This window comes from Protopterus annectens, chromosome 14.part0, assembly GCF_019279795.1.
Source record: "Protopterus annectens isolate FY-2018-M chromosome 14.part0, PAN1.0, whole genome shotgun sequence".
NCBI lineage: Eukaryota > Metazoa > Chordata > Ceratodontiformes > Protopteridae > Protopterus > Protopterus annectens.
The window spans coordinates 1,085,226,331-1,085,248,339 of record NC_056748.1 but is presented as its reverse complement, the minus strand read 5'-3'; positions in this window follow the sequence as shown (position 1 = coordinate 1,085,248,339).

Below are 22,009 nucleotides of genomic sequence, written 5' to 3'. Positions count from 1 at the left end.
GGATGAGCATACTTGCACCGGTGCTTTTCACCCGAAGCACTGGCATATCATGCCTGTTGCGCGAGCCGTGCTATAGTGCGAGATGGGGAAAATTCCCTTTCCCCACTGTAGTGTGGTCTTAGAGAATGTTAAAAAGTAAGGGGGGTGGGGCACAGCCCCTGCAAAAATGTTAATGTAGTGTTTTTGTTTTCTTTTAACGGCTTTTATTGAGCGCTTTTTCAATGAAAGCACTTTAAATTAAAGTAATGTTCGATAATTTAATGTTCAGACGATCATATATATATATATATATATATATATATATATATATATATATATATAGATATAATAGACCACATAAAGACATATATGCCCACAGGCACCGTAAATGGTGGTGAGGGGGTTCAAGCAACATATGTCCTACACGTATCGATATCCCCTCCCCGCAACCATGCCACCTGTATGATGTGAGGTTGGTTTTGATAACATATCATACAGTACAGTCTGGCTACCATAGTGAATGTACAATGTGTAAGCAATAAACATTCCTAAGATACAAATACACACACACAGGTATGCAGATACATATATATGTCTATATATATATATATATATATATATATATATATATATATATATATATATATATATATATATATATATATATATATATATATATATATATATATATATATATATAGACATATACATGACTACACATACACACAGAGAGGTATGTCTAGGAAGATACATATTTAGAGGGTGCACACCACACTGAACAGCCAGTATCCCTACAGTTGCAATCTCATCAGATGGACAGTGTATGACTCACCCATACAAAAGGCAATTGTTACCTGAAACATATACCCACAGAGAATTCAAATGTTGTAACACCACACACAGGTTTGCATATGTTTTAAAGGTTTATTTGTGTACTATTACAGTTCTATATGCCATGTCATTTTGCAGTTTACACTCTGAAATGCGTACAAACTGATCAATGCAACTGTCAAACAGATCATTTAAAACAGTAATCTGAAAGCATAACATATGTTGCTGTCCAGGCCAAGGCCTTCAGGTAGTACAACAGTAAATACTGACTGGGCCACAGGATAACAATCAATCAACAGTAAGTAATGCAGATGTATAGCCCATCAGCCTTTAACTACACTCTGTACCCAATCCCTAGGGGGAAATACCTAAGTTAACACAATAGGATGTATCTGTTACATAACAATGCATAACTGAAACCATCACAATTGAACTGGCAAACAGAAAAGATCGTATGGCAGTAATCAGTAGGCCAGCAATGTTCACAAGGTGGAATGTATGGTAATGTACAGCCATATACCTAAAGCCAGCTTACTGCTGATATACCTCACATGTTGTAACACCCTAGGTTAATTACGGTGCTCCCCCCACCCCAGACTGACTTACAGGGGCATATAACACTGTTACATACACTGACCTGTACACTGCAGAGGGGCACACATGTATTGTGCAGATGAAGGCTACATATATATGGACCCTACCCCACTATATGTGTGGGGGCCACAACAGCACTGGAATGATGGCAGGAATGGCAGCATGACATAATCACAGGCCACCACATAATAACCCCTGACTGCATGTCATATCGACAAAGCCTGGTATGTTGATGGAGGACAGAGGCTGGTACACTGGCCCATATGTGAAATAGTGTTGCCATACACTGAGCAAGTTGCTCTTGTCACAGGATAGTCTGCAACATACCCTTAGACAGAAATATGAAGTCAGAAACACAAATGGATGTAGCCTCCTACTGATAGCACTCACCACGCACACTGCTAGTGATATATCTGACACAAGACCTGTGTGGTGGACAGACAAAACATTGGCCTACAGTTGAGAGATATGCAGACAGACTGCAGTCCATGTTAAACTAGTATGTACACACAAACTCTGCAAAACTGGTGCTATACAATGCATATACCAACAGTACTCACACTCTGTCTGTAGTTCTGGAACCTTATATAAATATGTAGCAGCCCTGAGACTGCAAGTCCTCTTCTGAGAGGTATTGCTACCTGCTGTCTGTAACACTGCTGCCTACATGCAGGAAGGATGTCCACCATACAGGAAAGGTAAAGGGACCGCGCCCAAATGTTGTAGGGATTTATAGTAGTGAGTTGCCATGACAGTGGTAATTGGAAGTTCTACTACACAGCATGCTGTGTGCAGGTAGCAAGTGGAGGGTACTGGTGCAGATGCCATCATCTGATCATGTGCTTCACCTACAAAAGCCATGCTGAAATCTATTCAAAGCAGCTCATTCCAGCTACTGGAGAGAGGGAGAGAGAGAGAGAGAGAGAGGGAGAGAGAGAGAGAGACAGAGACAGAGAGAGAGAGAGAGAGAGACACACAATCTCAATCAATAAAGAAAAATAGATGTAGGCTAAGGCAAGGAATAAAAAGAAAGTTTTGAACAGACATCACTCACACGACAAGTATGTGAAGTATATATGCATGTAATCTACTGTAGTACTTGGGTCATAATAATGGGATAGATGATGTTGAATGATTTATATGTGCCAGCAGGTGTTGTAATGATGTTCAGCTGAACAGATGCTATGGACACTAGAGTCTGTCCCTGTGGGTAGTCGGCCATACCTGTCAACTGTGCAGAGCAGCACCGACTGACAAGATGTAAGCCATCATAGTGTGTGTTGTGTAATGCAAGACATGTATATTAGTGTGGCCAATAGTCAGTGGTGGAGGTAATGGCATAATGATGGATATGTGGGCTCCAGAGCCCACCACTTGCAGGATACTCAGGTTAATGTGTAATGCAGCATGCTGAAATGCCATAAGTGTGCAATAGGTGTACCTGCAATCTGTCCATGTATATACCCCCCTAATGTTAGGCTGTGTCCATATGTGGCACCTGTCTGTGTTGTAGCAAGGCATAACACTACAGCTGTGCAGGAAGGAGAGTCAGAGATCGTGGACCTGATGTCTGAATGTACCCTACATATATATATATATATATATATATATATATATATATATATATATATATATGCATACATGCAACCCATCCCCCTGACATGTGTGGAACAGCTCCTCAGCAGCCTCGGGGCACCTGCCCATACCAATGTACAAGTGTCAAACAGCATTTTGGAGGTGGGTGTTACCCACACACCAGCTGAGGAGCGTGCAGGTAAGACCACAGGCAACATCAGTAGACCACATTTGCATATGCATCTGCATCTGTATAGGTGGAGCATCTTCGTCTTCTTTTGGCTTTTCCCAGTTAGGGGTCACCACAGTGGAACACCTGTTTCCATTTCTTTCTGTCCTCTGCATCTTGCTCTGTCACACCAACCACCTGCATGTCCTCTCTCACCACATCCATAAACCTTACCTTAGGCCTTTATCTTCTCTTACCTGGCAGCTTCATCCTTAGCATCCTATTCCCATTATACACAGCATCCCTCCTCAGCACATGTCCAAAACAATGCAATTCTGCCTCTCTGGCTTTGTCTCCAAACTGTCCAACCTAGGCTGACTGTCTAATATACTTATTCCTAATCCTGTCTACCCTCATCACATCCAGTGCAAGTCTTAACATCTTTAACTCTGCCACATCCAGCTCTGATTCCTGCCTGTTTGTCAACGCCACTGTCTCCAACCCATATAACATAGCTGGTCTCACTACCCTCTTGCAGACCTTCCCTTTCACTCTTACTGGTACTCGTCTGTCACAAATCACTCCTGACACTCTTCTCCACCCACTCCATCCTGCCTGTACTCTCTTCTTCACCTCTCTTCCGCACTCACCGCTACTCTGAACTGTTGATCCCAAGTATATGAACTCATCCACCTTCGCCAACTCTACTCCTTGCATCCTCACCATTCCTCTATCCTCCCTCTCATTCACACACATATATGCTGTCATAGTTCAGCTGGCCTTCATTCCTCTCCTCTCTAGAGGATATCTCCACCTCCCCAGGGTCTCCTCAACCTGTTCCCTACTCTCACTACATATCACAATGTCATCTGCAAACATCATAGTCCACGGGGACTCCTGTCTGATCTCGGCTGTCAACCTGTCCATCACCACTACAAATACGAAAGGGCTCAGAGCTGATCGTTGATGTAATCCCACCTCCACCTTTAACACATCTGTCACTCCCACTGCAGATCTCACTGCTTTCACACTAACCTTGTACATATGCTGTACCACTCTTACATACTTCTCTGCCACTCCCGACTTCCTCACACAATACCACAACTCCTCTCTAGGCATCCTGTCATATGCTTTCTCTAAGTCCAGAAAGACACAATGCAACTCCTTCTGACCTTCCCTGTACTTCTACATCAACAGTCTCAGAGCAAACATCACAGCTGTAGTGCTCTTTCTTGGAATTAAACCATGCTGCTGATCACTAATAATCACCTCCCTTCTTAATCTAGCTTTCACTACTCTTTCTAATAATTTCATGCTGTGAATGATCAATATCACCCCTCTGTAGTTACTACAGCTCTGCACATCACCCTTATTCATATAATCCAGTACCAAAACACCTTTCCTCCACTCCTCAGGCATCCTCTCACATTCCAAGATTCCATCAAACAATCTGGTTAATCATGTCACTGCCATTTCCCCTAAACACCGCCAAGCTTCCACAGGTATGTCATCTGGACCAACAGCCTTTCCATTCTTCATCCTCTTCATAGCTATCTGTACCTCTGCCTTGTAGAGCATGCATATCTGATATGTCATAACTATTGTTTGTTGATGCATAGTAGTAATAAACAGATGTGCATAAGTGCTAGTATTGTGGACTTGCACTGTTAATGTACTGTAATGCTGCACCCATCCTGTAGTAATGCCACAGCTGTGGCCACTAACATTGCATCTCTCACACTCTTATGCAGGTCCCTCCTGTATACTACCATGGCAGCAGCCTGTAGCTGATGAGTATGATTTATGTTGATGCTTGCCAATACACCAGGCATGTACTGGCTATGGTATATGCCATGCACACATCTAACACACCTACCCTTAATGCTTGCTATACATGTTCACGTATTGTTGCTATTGCATGCACTGTATTACAGTGGTGACAATGATGAGGTATTGGAAAAGTATGTCAGACTCCTGCGGGATAAGTAACGTCCTGTCATTGTGAAATTTGCCCACAGGGATTAAAGTAATGGTGGCACACACAGACTACAGTAGGGACACATGTGAAATATCATCCCTGTACAGTGCACCAACTGTTTATATACCAGTATTACAATGGCAAGTGTTACAGATGTACACTATTGCATAATGTATTTGTGTGGTCCACGTTATTAGCTGGGACCTGGCTGTAACACATGCTGTTCGGTGTATGGGACATTGCAAACTGACACACACATGTGTAGCCCATACTTGTCAAGCATCTGCAAAAAGCCTGAAGGTGGGGAGGGGGTGCCAGCATGACACACCAGTGCACTGCAGCAGGGAGCCACAAGGATGGTAAGAATGGCTGTATCTGCACACAGACTGGGTCAGTAAATGTGGTAGACTGAACTCTACACCCATAAAAATAGTGGCGGCAGTGTGTGAACACCAAGGGGTGTGCATATGAGTAGACCTTGCAATCATGCAGAGTTGAGGAATGTGTGTAGGGTAGACTGACCATACACAAGCAAATGCATATGGGCCATGCTAGTATACCCCTGACAGGAATAGTGACTACTGTAGTACACATAACAATGGGTGCAACAAAACATCATGATAATTGTGCACACACATAGGCACACACACGACTGTATGCAATGCGGTTAGCATCCGCACACCTAACACCTTTAATGGACACTGCATGTGGATGTACAGGACATATGGCACATATCAGGCTCATGTACTGTTAATATATGTAGTGATGTCCCATGGCAGAACAAGGAATGGTGCATCACATCAATAAGAGTGTGTAGACTCCCCATGGCCATGGTATGATCTGGCAGTTGCCAGTGTAATACTATTGGATTGTTCATACATGGTCTGCTAATGCTGAGAGCTGTAAATCACACATCAAGCATTCACAACTGACACCTGACCGCACATCATCCCAGGTATGTTTTGCTGGAAAACATAAGGTCTGTGAGCATTACAGCTGACATAATTGACACAGTACTACACATTCAGCAATGGGATGTACACCTGTGAGTTGTGGTGCACAGTACATGGCAGGGTGCATAACAGGTGCACAGCAAAACTGTGTACATGGGTGCAGTGTTCCCCAGGGGAAGGGGTATCACCTACTACCAAAGGCTATGCCTCACACACATGTATACTGTTGCTAGCATTGATTGACTATAGCTGCACTGCAAGCTGTTGTGTACCATATGTTATGCATGTTGACAGATGGGTAATGGGAGGACTGTGTGTACTATCATTGTGCAACCTCACCTGTATGTGTATCTGTGTGTGTGTGTCTCTCTCTCTCTGTGGGTGGGTGTTCATGTCATCTGTAGGTTCAATGTGGTGTAGAGGAAGGAGGATGCTGCTTGTAGAATGTGTGTGTGTATGTGTGTGTGGTTGTGTGGGTGTTTATGTATGTACATGTGTAACTGTGGAGTTTATGATATGGCAGTACTTCCCTTTGTGATAGTGCAGTACATGGACATGGACTGACACAAGACACAGCAGGAATACTTGTATGATATAGGGGCCAAGCTCACAAAGTCCCAACATACACAGGGTGAACAATGAATGACAGCAGTGAGGCAATGTAAACAGTACTACACTTAGGTCATGGAGTTAATGGAGTAACAGGTCTTGTGTTGTGGTCATGCTTGTATGCATTTGGAGGAATGAGAAGTTAATGAGTGGCATTAATGAGTGTATGTCACCAGGCATGATGCATGATGGGCAACTTAAGGGAATACACGTGGGACCGTCTCTAGCATCACAGATAGGTAGGTATGAAGGTGGAGTGTGTGTGTGTGTGTGTGTGTGTGTGTGTGTGTGTGTGTGTGTGTGTGTGTGTGTGTGTGTGTGTGTGTGTGTGTATGTGTAGTTATGTAATGCTGGACAGGTCTTAAAGTGCATTTCTTTTTACCCCCCACAGGTGGCAAGGTGGGTCAGGGTCCCTCCTGCAGCCAACCTAATGTTGGTGTGCACGCAGACACTGACGATGATGAGACCATGAATGAGGCACAGGTGGGTTTGTCAGGGGTCAACACAGCACCAACATTTGACATCCCCCTCTTAGCCACCCCACCCCCATACACAGTTTCAGCGCCTATACATACTCCATCACCAGTGGCCATAGCTGAGTGACAGTTGGTAGTTAGTGGTAGTGCACAGGGTAGTGTGGTGATCATGCCAGCTCTGTCTGTCCACAGCAGGCATAGCCAGATGTCCGGCAGGCCACCACATAGGTGGATGCACCTGGGTGCTCGTGGTAGGGCTGCTGGTCATCCTGCCCCTTGCAGAGGCACCAAAACAGGTACCACCAGGTGCATGCTTCAGGCTGTCATGGAGGCACAGGCATGTATAGAAATATACAAAAGACAGGGCCTGAGGCTGCAGAGGGCTGCCTACTCATCTGTAAGTGACAACATCTGTGAACTTGCTGCTGCTCTCTGTGAACAGAATGAGATCATGGATAGATGGTGGGGTGAGATGGTGGGCCTCCTCAACCATGCTATGTCTGTGCTTGAAAACCTGGTGGGAGTGGTGTGACAGCTGCGTGGACATAGGCTAGAAACAGCAACATCTGGTGGTTGACATGGACATGCTAGGATGCCAAGCCACTCCCATACTGGAAGTAGTAGATCCAGCACATCATTGGGGGTGCTGTCCACACCACACCAAAGCAGGCCTCATGCACATGGCCCTGGCCAGTCCCAGGTGGGACATGGTTCCAGAGGACATCTGTCATCATCAGGGGAGAGCAGCACCTCAAGGCCTGTACCTGCACATGCCCATGGAACCTCTAGCAGGCACAGTCAGCATGTCTGTGGCTGGAGGCGGTGAACTGCATACCCTGCAAGGTATGGTCTTCAGCTGTCCAAAAACACTTGTATGGGCAGGCACATGGCAGAACTGTGTGCATGCATAGTAGGGCAACCCCATACTGACATGCACCACATCACCATGCCCCATCCAAATAATTAAACCCCTCACCCACACACATGATATCAAATGTATGGACCTCCCTTGGTCTCTGGCAAACCAGCAACACACCCTGTGCATATGGTGATGTCTCTGCCACATCCCTGTTATCCATAACATCGATGCAGGGACAGGCTAATACGGTTCTGATGCACACGGTGACTGTAATACAGTGCAGCAATGTACTGCAGTGTAACATGTTGTCAGGAGTAATGTGTAATGCATACATGTCAGGTAGTGTAGCCATCCAGCTATGATGCATGTCAGCTGTTAGTAACACTGGGTGATTGTAATCTCCATCATGTTATCCATTTATGTTGTAGGTGTACATGTGTCAGCAGGAGGAAGGTCTGCAGTCATATTCCACAAGGGTTATGGCACTATGGTGATACCATGGCTGTGACTTATCCAGAGTACAGTTGCACACATGTCACAGGATTGTCTAACAGTTATTGCCTATGCAACATAGACAGATGACCCACTGGGACATGTATAATCTGCTACCATATGTAGACCCATCCACATACATGCACACTCTTACATGGCAACACTGTGACTAGACCCTTACCTAGTTATGTAATGCTACTGAACTGTGTGGCTTTCATTGCACACACTACACAACATTTAGGGTGAGGTGTGTACCAGGTTACATGTTACATGCAGAACATCCACAGACATGTACAGTATGGTAATGGTGGATGTAATGGTCGTATATAGATAATACATAGTGTGACATACCATCATACACACATTGACAGATACATAACAGGCAGACACACATCCGAGAGACCTGGGCATATTGGTGCTAACTAACTAGTCCGTGTGTCCAATGTGTCACAGGTAGGCTGCGCACAGCACATGTGTAACTGGGCTGTATTGTGGTTTCAGTTACCTGTATGGTTGATGGTGACAGTGGTCACAATAAAGTGGTACATGGGGCATATACCAGATGTACCATGGGTGTATTGGCAGTGTACACAGCACCCACATCCCCCAGTGGTTATTGTATGCACTGGAACCCATGATGACACTCTGACATACCTAGTGTCACACATTGCCCATGACTGAAATACAACCCATTGTATATTACAACAGTGGTACTACAGGGATATGCATCTAATGCACATGCCACAGGCATAGTAGTGTGTTGCAATGCAATGCCTCACTTATGGTACACTATCTGTACTACTGTGTGGCAATGTGTAGTGTAATAGGAGTATGTGGTCTCAGAATGGTGTACCCTACAGATATGCAGACATGCACACATACACACATTTGCCAGACCTCAATGGGTTTTGCATGGCTATCGACCTATTTGTACAGCTCTGTTGTGCTGGTAATGCATGGCTCATGTGGCTGTTAGGGTGAGGAGTGTAACAGGGTACATATGTTCAACACAGCAGCAGCAACATCTGACTATGGCAATGGGTGTTGAGGTGGTTGTGGAGGCCATCATGGAGTTCCGACCTACAGGTGTACTAACACACAGACACTGCTATCCTCAGTAATGCACACGTACACATGTGTCAGTACTGTGGTGCATTGCTGTAGGTGGTCATAGCTGTGTCCATGGCTATTGTCCATGTGGAGATGGGTTGTGTAGGGGTTGTGTGTACATTGGTATCATGCTACCTGCCATGTGCCAGCAGGCAATCTATTGACAGACACCACTTTGGTGACCTTCAGGGTGAGAGTGACATGTATCAGCCAATCCTCGGGGTGCCTTCTGCACATGGCCACTGAGGTGATCCAGTTGAAATGTATGCAACATGTATTACAACACATGCTTAGTGCCTGTGTTGGAGACCTGTACCCAAGCATGTTCTGTTGACTGTGGTAGTGTAGTGTAGGTACCAGTGGCAGGTGGTCCGTACAGGTTGTTGTCTCCTATAAATGCCAGTTAGTACACAGCTGGGCAGACATGTCAGTGTCAATCAAGCATAGGTTGTCTGTATGTATCCCAGCTGGATACCTGCCATCTACACATCTGTAGAGGGACTCATAGACATCAGCTTGGCAAGTAGCTATGCAGTAGGATGAATGTGTCTACAGACGGATGTTTGACAACAATATGTATGCCAGTACTAAATGTTGTACGCCCTCCCTAAAATGTTCTGTACAGACAGTACTCTACAGTGGCATTCCACATGTCTGATCATTATCCAGCAGGGGATATACATGGTGACACAGCCCACACATCAGTAAAACAACACTGAGGCCTCAGAGTCCAACTATGCCTGCAGGTGTGCTTGTTGTCAGTAGTACTTTTAGCACTCTACCCTTGCCTGGGACAGCACTGTCAAAAGTAGTACCATCATGTTACACTAAATGCCAGTGTGACAGCATGCAACGTGGGTTACTACCCCTGCACGTAACACATTCATATGGATAACAGTGCTGTACAGGTCTCATATACTTGTGTATCCCAGACATGACACTCAAACCCCTTGCTACTATAATGACAGCACATAGACGCATGTATTGTACATGGCATTACATAAACTTATTATAGATGTCAATACCCAGGGTTTGACATGGCCTTGTATGTTAAGCAGAGATTGTCTCTGAGTATATGATATGCCACAGGGTATAGCTGGAGGTTATTGAGACAGTCAGCATAGGGCATGCGCTTTAGACCTGTGATACTTTTAGTGATGTATTTCTGCAGCCTTTGCAGCTGTTGCAGATGTCATGTGAGGTACATACCAAATGGGGAGTTGTACTCTATAATGTGTGCAATGAGGGATGAGTACAGTGGGACAACTACCTCTGTTTTCCTGGCTGAAAAGCCATTAGTGATGAGGTGTACTATATAGAAGGATCACCTCACTATTGTGGAAATGTTATTGAATGTGACACCACTGTCCACCTGTGTCCCTAAGTCTGTCATCACACCTTTGGTGTTTAGTGTACTGCCACCTATGTGGTAGTTCATGGGTACATGGCATTTCCCAAAGGGGATAATCACACATTTCTGTCCATTAAGCTTGGGCCCATGGCTCTGGCACCAAGCATCTGTTTCTGTAATGCCCTTTAGTAGAATACCTACATAATTTAGGGATTCAACAGTGGCTCCCGGTTTGCAGTTATCTGTGAACTTTGTTAGACAGAGTTCCATAGTGTTTGCATGTACTTCAGAGAAGTAGATACCAAACATGAGCGGTCCCAGGACCGAACCCTGAGGTATTCCACTTGTCACTTGTTTGTAGCTGGTATTGGAGTCAGCTGCTTTTACAGTGTGTGTTCTGTCAGTAAGCCAGTTGGCAACCCATCGTGTGATGTGGAAATGTATGGTCAGCTTAGCACGTTTATCTATGTTTCCAGAGTGGGAGATGGTGCCGAAGGCCTTGGCAAGGTCCAGATAGGCTGTGTGGACCACCTTACCCACTTCCACAGCTCTGGAGACTGATTAAAAGAAGTCAATCAGGTTCAGGAGACATGATGGGCCCTTCACGAGGCCAAACTGGGTGGGGTTCAGTGTTTGAGGCTTTCCACTGTCTTCGTTTATGTTCCATTATAATGCATTACATGCCCTTGCAGGTCAGGCTCGACAGACTGATGGGACATTAGTTCCCAGGATCCAAGGTGGATCCCTCCCTTGTGGAGTGGGATAACTGTAGCTGTGTGCCACTCAGTGGACACGAAGCCTGAGGCAAGGCTATGATTACACATGACACATAAGTGAGGTGCAAGTTCATTTTGTAGTTCATGCAGTACACAGCCTGGAATGTCATCTGTTTCCATGGATGGTGTATTCTTAGCTGTGGAGAGTGGGGTTTCCACCTGTGTGGCCATGATTACTTGTATTTTGCAATACGTTGGTATTGAGATGGGCCCTTTAGGGGTGAGAGGGGGTGAATGTGGCAGTACATTGATCTGCTAGGATGTTGGCAAAATCCTCAGGATCAGTATATTTAATGCCATTCTGTTGTAGCTCAGATTAGTTCTAAGCATCGCCAGTTAGATTCTGTACATAACTATAGCATGGCTTGTTGTTGTCTTTGGAATCTGTGGATATTTCATATATGTAATTAGCTTTGGCAGATTCTATGAGGGATCTCAGCTTCTTACTGAGGCTGGTAAGGCAGTTGTTTGTATCCTGGGATTATCTCTCTGTCTTCAACGGTCTCTTCCTTCTGTTGTACTGTTTGTTTATGGCAGGGGTCCACCATATTGGCTGTCTTTGTTTGGAGGGGGGCATCTTGGTTCTATTTGTGATGGCACGATACATGCACGAGTGAATGTGCTCACACAGTGCCTCACTGTAGGAGTCTGCAGTTGGTCTATCATCTCCCATCTCCACAGGTGTATCACAGTTTCTCACGTCTGACTTGAGTAGCATGAAGTTGGCTTTGTAGAGGATTTTTATGGGGGTGTCCTTCCTAGGATTTGGGGGTGGGATGTGGATGTCGATGGTGAATAGCTTATGGTGACCACTGGTGTGGAGCATCTATCTCCCATGTTGGTAATGACCAGGTCTAGGATATTAGAGCCCCTGGTTGGACAATGGATTACGTGATCCAGGGTGTTAGAATCCATGACCTCCAAGAACCGTTGGGGAAAGGCATTATTACCTGAATAGTTCTCCCAGTTAATGACAGTGTAGTTTGAATCACCCAGTATGAGGGTTTCTGGTTGTATCTCAATAATTCCAGTATGTTTAGTAAGGTGTAGTGTGGATCTTGGGTCATGGTGGGGGATCTGTAGCATGCTACAATTTGGATTGCAGTCTTACCTAGTGTTAGTTGCACCAGGAGATATTCAGATGCATTGTGCTGGGAACCAGCCTGGATGTGTGAATAACCTTGTTGAATATGGACACTCCTCCTCCTGTAATGTTGTGGTCTTGTTTTGGTGGCCAAAATGTGTGGTAAGAGTGGTAGCCTGGTATTGCAGGGGTGCTCTCTGGAGCATTGAACCAGGTCTCAGTTACTGGATAGATAGCAATGTTCTCCATTTGTAGGTGTGCCTCGAGAGAGTGCCATGTTTAGGATAAGACTTCATGCTTTGAGTAGCATTATCTTCAGTTTTGCATGCTTGTATCGGTTATGTTGGTGGTTTTGTCCTTTGAACCTTGCCTAGAAAAGGCACTATGGGGGTGGCAAGAGCATTAGCCAGTAACCTGAATTCCAGGGGCAACAGGTGCAGACCATCTCTGGCAACGCATCGTGATTCGTCAATCATGTCATCCCAGGCGGACAGATACTGGATCCCCTTTGAATGACATCAGAAGCTTAGCCAATTGTTTAAGTCATTGCTGTATATATGTATATATGTGAGTGTTTACATGTATATATATATATATATATATATATATATATATATATATATATATGTATGTACATATATATCTCCATATATGTACATGGATATCTATATGTCCATATATGTATGTGGATATGTATATGTGTATATATCTATATAGATATGTGGATAAGTATGTACACATATATGTTTACCATATGTCAGGACATGGAGTGGAGTCCTATCTCAACACCAATAGCCCCAACCGCTTAGTGCAAGGGGATGTCATGGATGTATTGCAGGTATATATGTATACTGTTGCTACTGTAATAGGGGTTGTCTTAACAGATATGTCGGGTGTGGGAGGTCACATCTGCTGCAGACATGTGCACCACTGCCTATGAACAGACATCCTAAGGACATCATAGTACAGTACCACTGCTAGTACAGTAATGATCCTGTGGACTACATCAGGGATATGTCCAATATATATGGACAGTCTGGCATTCTGTGAGCAGTCCTGAAGTGTACACACGTCCTCTTCATGCATGACATATGGACCACGCCTCACAGTGGGGATGTGACTAGCCATGTACATGGCTATATCACGACGATACTGGATTACATATGCCCACACAGTTTATGCATGCACACATGCCAGTCTGTCCTGACACATAATACCTGGTGGTGCAGAGGTCACATGGCTACATACTACCCAGTAGATACTGACATACATCTGTACAGCACACCACTGCTTTGTCAGAAATACACAACAGTTATGGTGGTCTGGCAGCAGTATGTCTTGAAAATAAATGGACATAGCACACTGGATAATTACACTAGGTTGTTAGGCATGTCACTAAGCACTGTGCAAACTACAGTCAGACTGCCACAACACTGGACTATATTTTGTATGGGGGAATACACATGGACCTGCGATTATAGTGGGCTCCACATGCAGGTCACAGCACATTATGGCAGACACCTGTGCGAGTGCATACCCACATGCAATGTCAACACAGCCACAGACACATGTGATACACAAGCTTAATATGACACTATAATGACTGTTAAACACCATCCTCATATGTGCCACTCACACAGTAACCCTACATATACTGGTCATGGCACAGTGTTGTCCAATGGCTGTCTGTGGTATGGGACACATGTGTCTGTCCCTACAGACATGTGAGCCAGTAGAGTACCATACACTGGAGCAGCATGTAACATCAGATAGAACAGGACCATTAGCAATGGCATCTACCACAGTCTGTGCACAGCCCGAGGTATGTATGCCCAATACACATACTGTCGTCAATAATCCTAACTTGGGGTTCTGCAACATGTGGCTCTGGAGCCACATGTGGCTCTTACAACCCACTGTAGTTGCTCCCTGTACTTCTGAGGATTAATGGCCACTCTACCACACCACACACACACACACACACACACACACACACACACACACACACACACACACACACACACACACACACACACACACACACATCAAGCAATCCCAACATATGAACACAATTATGGATGTACGTCAGATATTGTTCTTATACACTTAGTCCTTTTATATTTAGTATAACTATATGTGTAACCCTATATGCTCTGTTATCTTCATTTTAGGGGTGAAATAGCTGTTGTGGCTCCCGATTACGTTCGTTTTGTGGGGGAGGGACCATACATGGCTCTCTGGATAGTGAAGGTTGCAGACCCCTGTCCTATGTACACAGACCACAGTACTGTACACACAACTACAGAATGTCCAAGTAAGGTCCTCAGAAACACTACTACTATACACAGTATGTCCAGCAGTCTGTTATCTGACTGGCTTATTATCGGATATGATGTCAATGAATAATGGTATACAGAACATATGCACCATATATATGTAGGCTTCATCTGCACAACACATGTGTGCCCTCTGCAGTCTAGAGGTCAGTGTATGTAACAGTGTTATATGCCCTGTAAGTCAGTGTATGGGGGGTATGCACCATAACTATCCTAGGGTGTTACAACATGTGAGGAATACCAGTATTCAGCTGCCTTAAGGTATGCGGATGTACATCACCACACATTTCACCTTGTGAACATTGCTGGCCTACTGGTTACTGCCATATGGACTCTTCTGTTTGTCAGTGTGATTGTGATGATTGCAGGTATACATTGTTATGTGACAGATACCTCCCATTGTGTCAACCTAGGTATTTACCCCCTAGGGGTTGTATACACAGTGTATTTAGAGGCCGCTGGGCTGTAAGTCTGCATTACTTACTGCTGAATGATTTTTATCCTGTGGCCCAGTCAGTCATTCCTGTTGTACTACATGACGCCTTTGCATGGACGCCAGCATATGTTATGCTTTCAGATTAATGTATTAACTGTTCTGTTTGAGAGTTACATTCATCTGTTTGTATGTATTTCAAAGTTTGCGTGGAGACATGCGTAAATGGGCATAACTTCGTTGAAGGTTGTGTGTCAGAGCTGGCAACTCGGCACGTAAAAATCTACTGCCAATCATTAGCGGACTGGAGTTCCGCTGTGGCGACCCCTAACCGGGAAAAGCCGAAAGACACAACAACAACACAGCTATATGACGTGGCATATACCACTGTAATAGTGTACAAATAAACCTTTAAAATGTATGCAAACCTGTGTGTGGTGTTACATGCTTTGACTTCTCTGTAGGTATATGTTTCAGGCAACAATTGTCGTTTGTATGGGTGACTCATACACTATCCATCTGATGAGGTTGCAACTGTAGGGATACTGGCTGTTCAGTGTGGTGTGCACCCACTAATTATGTATCATCCTAGACATACTTCTGTGTGTGTATATGTAGTTACACATATGTGTGTGTGTATATATATATATATATATATATCGACATATATATGTAGCTGCATACCTGTGTCTGTGTATATGTATCTTAGGAGTGTTTATTGCTTACGCATTGTACATTCACTATGGTAGCCAGACTGTACTGTATGATATGTTATCGATACCAGCCTCAGATTATTCAGGTGGCATGGCTTACTGTTAACATCTTGTGGCCCAACATCCCACTCTCACCTGAAAAAAAATAACAAAAGGGCAAGCTGTTCCCACAAAAAATCTCGCCTCATACATAGCTGTCCATTCCACACATGTGTCCACTGGACACATGTAATCTGGTCTAATTGGCATCACAACTTATTTTTGACCTCACCCCCTCCCAGGGGTTTGAGTGTCCAAATCTACCTCCAAATTCAGTGCATATGCACAGCTGTTGCTGCAGAAGAAATGGGCAGCTATAGACCTTCCATACACCCTTCCTGCACATCCCTGGCTATTTTCCCTACTGTCTTTCCCTCTTTGTTCCCCTTTTTTCACCACTTTCCTATCAACCCCTTTTTCTTTTCTTTTAAAGAAATTAGTGCGGGAGTAAGCACTTTTAAGCAGCAGTGAGCGGGTATAAGCCTGTTTGCGTGGGGGTAAGCTATGCCTACACAGGTTAAGCAATATAGAAGCTAACTGAGTATAAGAAACTGTAACCAGAAGTTAGCAGTGCTTACGTCCACACAAACCCACTTGCAACTGCTTTAAAGTGCCTTAAAAACACTGTATCCAATGGCCTGTGTTCTGCCCAGCAACAAATAAACAGCCTCTGCAAAGCTCAAACCCAGAACCCTGCACGCCATAGACGAAGTGATTTACCACTAAGCCATGACAGGTATGCATAAATCTGATGTTTTCAGAAACATATCTTCCAGCCCAGTCATACTACAGTACAGAGAATGTAACCAACATCTAGATGTATGTGTGTGTGTAAATATATTAATATCTAAACAGATACAACATATCTATATATGTAGAACTATATATGTACATTTAGATATATATATATATATATATATATATATATATATATATATATATATATATGAACATATATACATGCAAATGCCTACATTGACACATATATATGTCTACACCTATATGTCAACTTATGCACAGTGAGGTACATATATGTATGCAGGTATATAGCTATGTAGGTATATATGGACATAGTTATATATATGTAAGCAGATATATATATCTATGTAGGTATATACAGACATAGTCATATATTTGTAAGCTGATATATATATATATCTATATAGGTATATGTGGCCATACATCTGTAGATAGCAATGATAGATTAACAAAAACAAATATGTCCACATGCACCGTTAATGGGGTTGAGAGGTCCCAAACAATATACGTCTTGTACGAATAGGCATACCCCCCCCACAGCCAAACACATCCGGCCTGCAATACATTACCAAGTGTTGCAGATCCTAAAACCAGGACCTGACATGACATGGGCACAAGATGTTAACAGTACTACATCCCCCCTGTATGATGTCAGGCTGGTATTGGTAACATATGCTGTACAGTCTGGCTCCCATAGGAAATGTAAAATGTGGACGCTATCAACAACCCCAAGATACATATACACAGACACATATATGCAGATACATATATACATAAACACACACACACATATATATATATATATATATATATATATATATATATATATATATATATATATATATATACATACATATACATGTGTCTACACATTCACACGCAGATATATGTACAGTAAGATACATATGTAGGAGGTGCAAAAAATATGGAACAGCCACTATGCCTACAGTTCACACCTGAACAACTGGACACTGTATTAGCCACCCATACAAATGACAATCATTGCCTGCAACATATACCCGCAGAGAGGTCATAGGAAAAAATACCACACACAGGTTTGCAGGAATGGAAAACATTTATTTGTGTACTATTACAGTTCTATATACTATTGCTACTGTAATTGAGTTTGTCTTCACAGACATGGTGTGTGTGTGGGGGGGCCACATCTTATTTCCACATGTGTGCCATTGGCTACTGGCAGACATCCTAAGGACATATTAGTAAAGTACCGCTGCTAGTACATACTGCCCCTGTCGACTGCAGCAGAGATATTGGCCAATATGTGTGGACATTTTGACACACTCTGGACAGTCCAGAGGTATACACAGAGCCCCTTAGTGCAAAACATGTGTACCATGCCTGACAACATGGATGTTAACAGCCTCATGGCTATAACACATAACAACTGGTATACATATGCCACCATAGGTTATGCATTCACACACACCTGTCTGGCCTGACACGTACTACCGGCTGGTACAGGGGTGCAATGGCCACATACTACCCACTAGATATTGACATACATCTGTACAGCATCTCACTGCTCTGTCTGACATACATGACTGTTAAGGGAAGCCCGGCAGCAGTACATCTAGCAAGTATCTGCACATGACATCTCACTGGGTAAGTACACTAAGCTGCTAGGCATGTAACAATGCACTGTGCAGGCTACAGGCAGACTGGCTCAACACTGGCCTACATCTCCTATGGGTGAATGCACATGTACCTGCATATATAGCAGGCTGTACAGGCATGTCACAGCACAAGATAAGATACACCTGTGTAAAAGTGCATAACCACAACCAATGAGAACAGAGCCACAGCCACATATGGCAAGCTAGCATAATATTACAGTATATGGGCTATCTGTTCAATACCATCCTCATATGTGCCACTCACACACTAACCCTACATATACTGGGCCACTACACAGTTTGGTCTGATGGCTGACTGTGGTATGGGACATGTGTGTGTATGGCCCTACAAACATGTAAGCCAATATGGTAACATACAGTGGAGCAGCATGTAACATCAGATAGGAAGGGACCTAGGACAATGACAACTACCACAGTCTGTACACAGGCCAAGGTACATATTAACAATACACACACTGTCAACATTCACCATAAGTACACAGACCTCAGTACTGTACAAACAACCACAATATGTCCAGGTTATGTCATCAAATATAAACCCTACTGTACATAAGATGTGTAGTAGTCTGATATCTCACTGGCTTGTTATCAGATATGATAACACTAATTATGGTGTACAGCACATATGCACCTCTTCATGCACGACATATGTACAAAGGTTGACAGAGTTGTGGCTGGAGGCATATACACAGGGCCAATATTGACATGTTCTGTGATAACCTCATACATTTACTGTTGTAACAGTGTTTGTTGCAACACATGTCCTATGACGGATATGAAGCCAGTAACTGTCACGGCTTTCACCATCTACAGACTGCAATTCTCACACTACCTTCTGCATTTCACAGATAGATGCTCCATGGGTAACACATGAAACCAAAGGCACCACACACTGCCCAGTCTGCAGATGACCCTGCAGATGGGGATTCCTCATTAACATGGAACTGACATGGCAGGTATTGAGACATGTAGGACAGCCATATCCACACACACATTGTTAAACCAACAGTACTCCAAATGCAGTATAGCAGCGCTTACAGTCTGTAGTCAAATCAGGCACATCCCTCTCCTTGCATGTTGCCCTGTTTCCACAGTGTATGTTGTTAGAGGTAAATCCCCAAGCCATCTGAGATGCTGTTTGCCAAACAACAGATCTAGTTCCTGCTCACAGTGAATGAAAAGGGCCAACACCAACATGATGTTCCTAGATATTGGAGTGTGTTTCCATGCAATTTGCTATGGGAATGTTACCACAGCTGTTGCACATGCAATCAGCTAGGGGAGGGCTGCAATTCATGCAGAGGACATCAGCTGATTATGGGCATCACTTAGAATACATATGCTGCTGCCTAAGCAAAGCAGGTGTAGGTCTCCACATCCACTAGAGAGGGAGTGGGAGAGGCAGACAGAGGCAAAGACAAGTCAGGGAGGGGTGGGAGAGTAAAACCTAAGCATGTTTGTGTCACACACCTATCAGCACAGGGTATCAACCCCCTGATGACTATGTAGTGCTTTCACAGTTCTATGCAGTTATTGGATGCACCACATGGGTTACCTTTTGTGGAGCCCTCAGAACATATATGTGATGGTGAGTGACGTCTGCAACAGGGATATGGTAGCTGTACGGTAGGTGACGTACATGTGCCTGTCTGCATGAACAGGTGCCACCATCAACACAGCCACACTCTCACAGAGACGCACACAAACTGACACACTTGGCAGGGCCAGGATTAAAACTCATCAGCAGTGGGCTTGCCACAACACATCACTGTGTAGGTATCACATGCACCACATGGGTCATACAGAGGTTGTATGAGCAAAGGGTATGGGGAAGTGTCTGACATCAGACAGCATGCTTCAGTATGCCAATGGGGGTTGCAGTGAGTGTGGATGTGAACATACACACCATACAACACACACACAAACACACAGGGTGCCAGTACTGACATGTATGAGTGCATGTCTGCACGGGTGTGTGGGGGCGACTGTGCCAGCTGGCTATACAAGCATAGGCAAAGGGTATACCTTGGCATCAGGCCACATGACAATGGTCTGCATTGTGGCTCAGAGCTGTAGTTTCTGCATTTGCCCACACAGGTGGGTATTGTATCATGCATCCAGTCACCTGGTTGACTATTATGTGTGGCCAATGCTGTGCATCACTTGCCATGTATGTGTTCCATAGTCTATGACACGGACGGTGTCTGGGATGTACACAACTTCCACATGCATGTACAGTGACATGTGGAACTGTACCTGGGATGTCTGGCCCCTGTTGTGTACACAGATTATCATCAGATGTGCCAGTCTTGCCCACCTGTGGCGGGAACTGGTAATCACTGATAGCATACCAACGGCATTCCCTGGTGTCAGTGGCATCTGTCCATACAGGGCATGTTGTCAGGCATGGTATGTCCTTTGTGGGTCACATGTGATGGCACCACAATTGTTACAGGTGTTGATTGGGGAACATGGGGAAGGTGCACTGTCCGCATGCATGTGTATATTGGACAGATGGACAGGGTGCCATGCCCTCTGTAGCCCACTGCTATCACTCCATAGTTACTCTCAGTGGCCAATATGCAGTATACTACCCACCTAGGCAACATCCCAGCTCTGTTCTCATCTCTCCCAAATTGGAAATGTAATTGCTCTCTGCCCCCCAATCCTATTAAACTCATTTCTACTTGTTCTTCATTAAATACTTCTTCACCTTGCTATTCTGCCCAACAGCTTCTCCTTGATATTTCTTTCATAGTGTAAATACTATACATAGCCTTCTTTCTGTACTCTCTCCCCCCATATACTTCTTCCACCTAAACCTATATTACATTTGACTCACTAATGACTCTAACATTCTATAAATTGTGTCCAAACCTCTTCTACTAACTTTACCCTCCATCCCCCTTGTATTACCCCCTATTGCTTTTTTCTCACATATGTTCTTCTTTCTAATAAACAATTACCTCTTGCTTCACTACTCAACTGCCTCTCTCCCCTTCCTCCACTTTTAGGTATTTATTCCTACTATTCTGCATACTTTCCACTGCCCGTCTTCATTACCAAGCATGTTCTGTATGAACTATCCTTAAGTCTCCTATACTTCACTTATTGCACTACATCTTTTTGCTACATCTTACTGTATCATCTTACAATTTTGTTTAAAATATTATATAATACTAGGATTATTCATAACTGCATTTTATTGTACATTTTATCATATTTTTATTGTATTTTT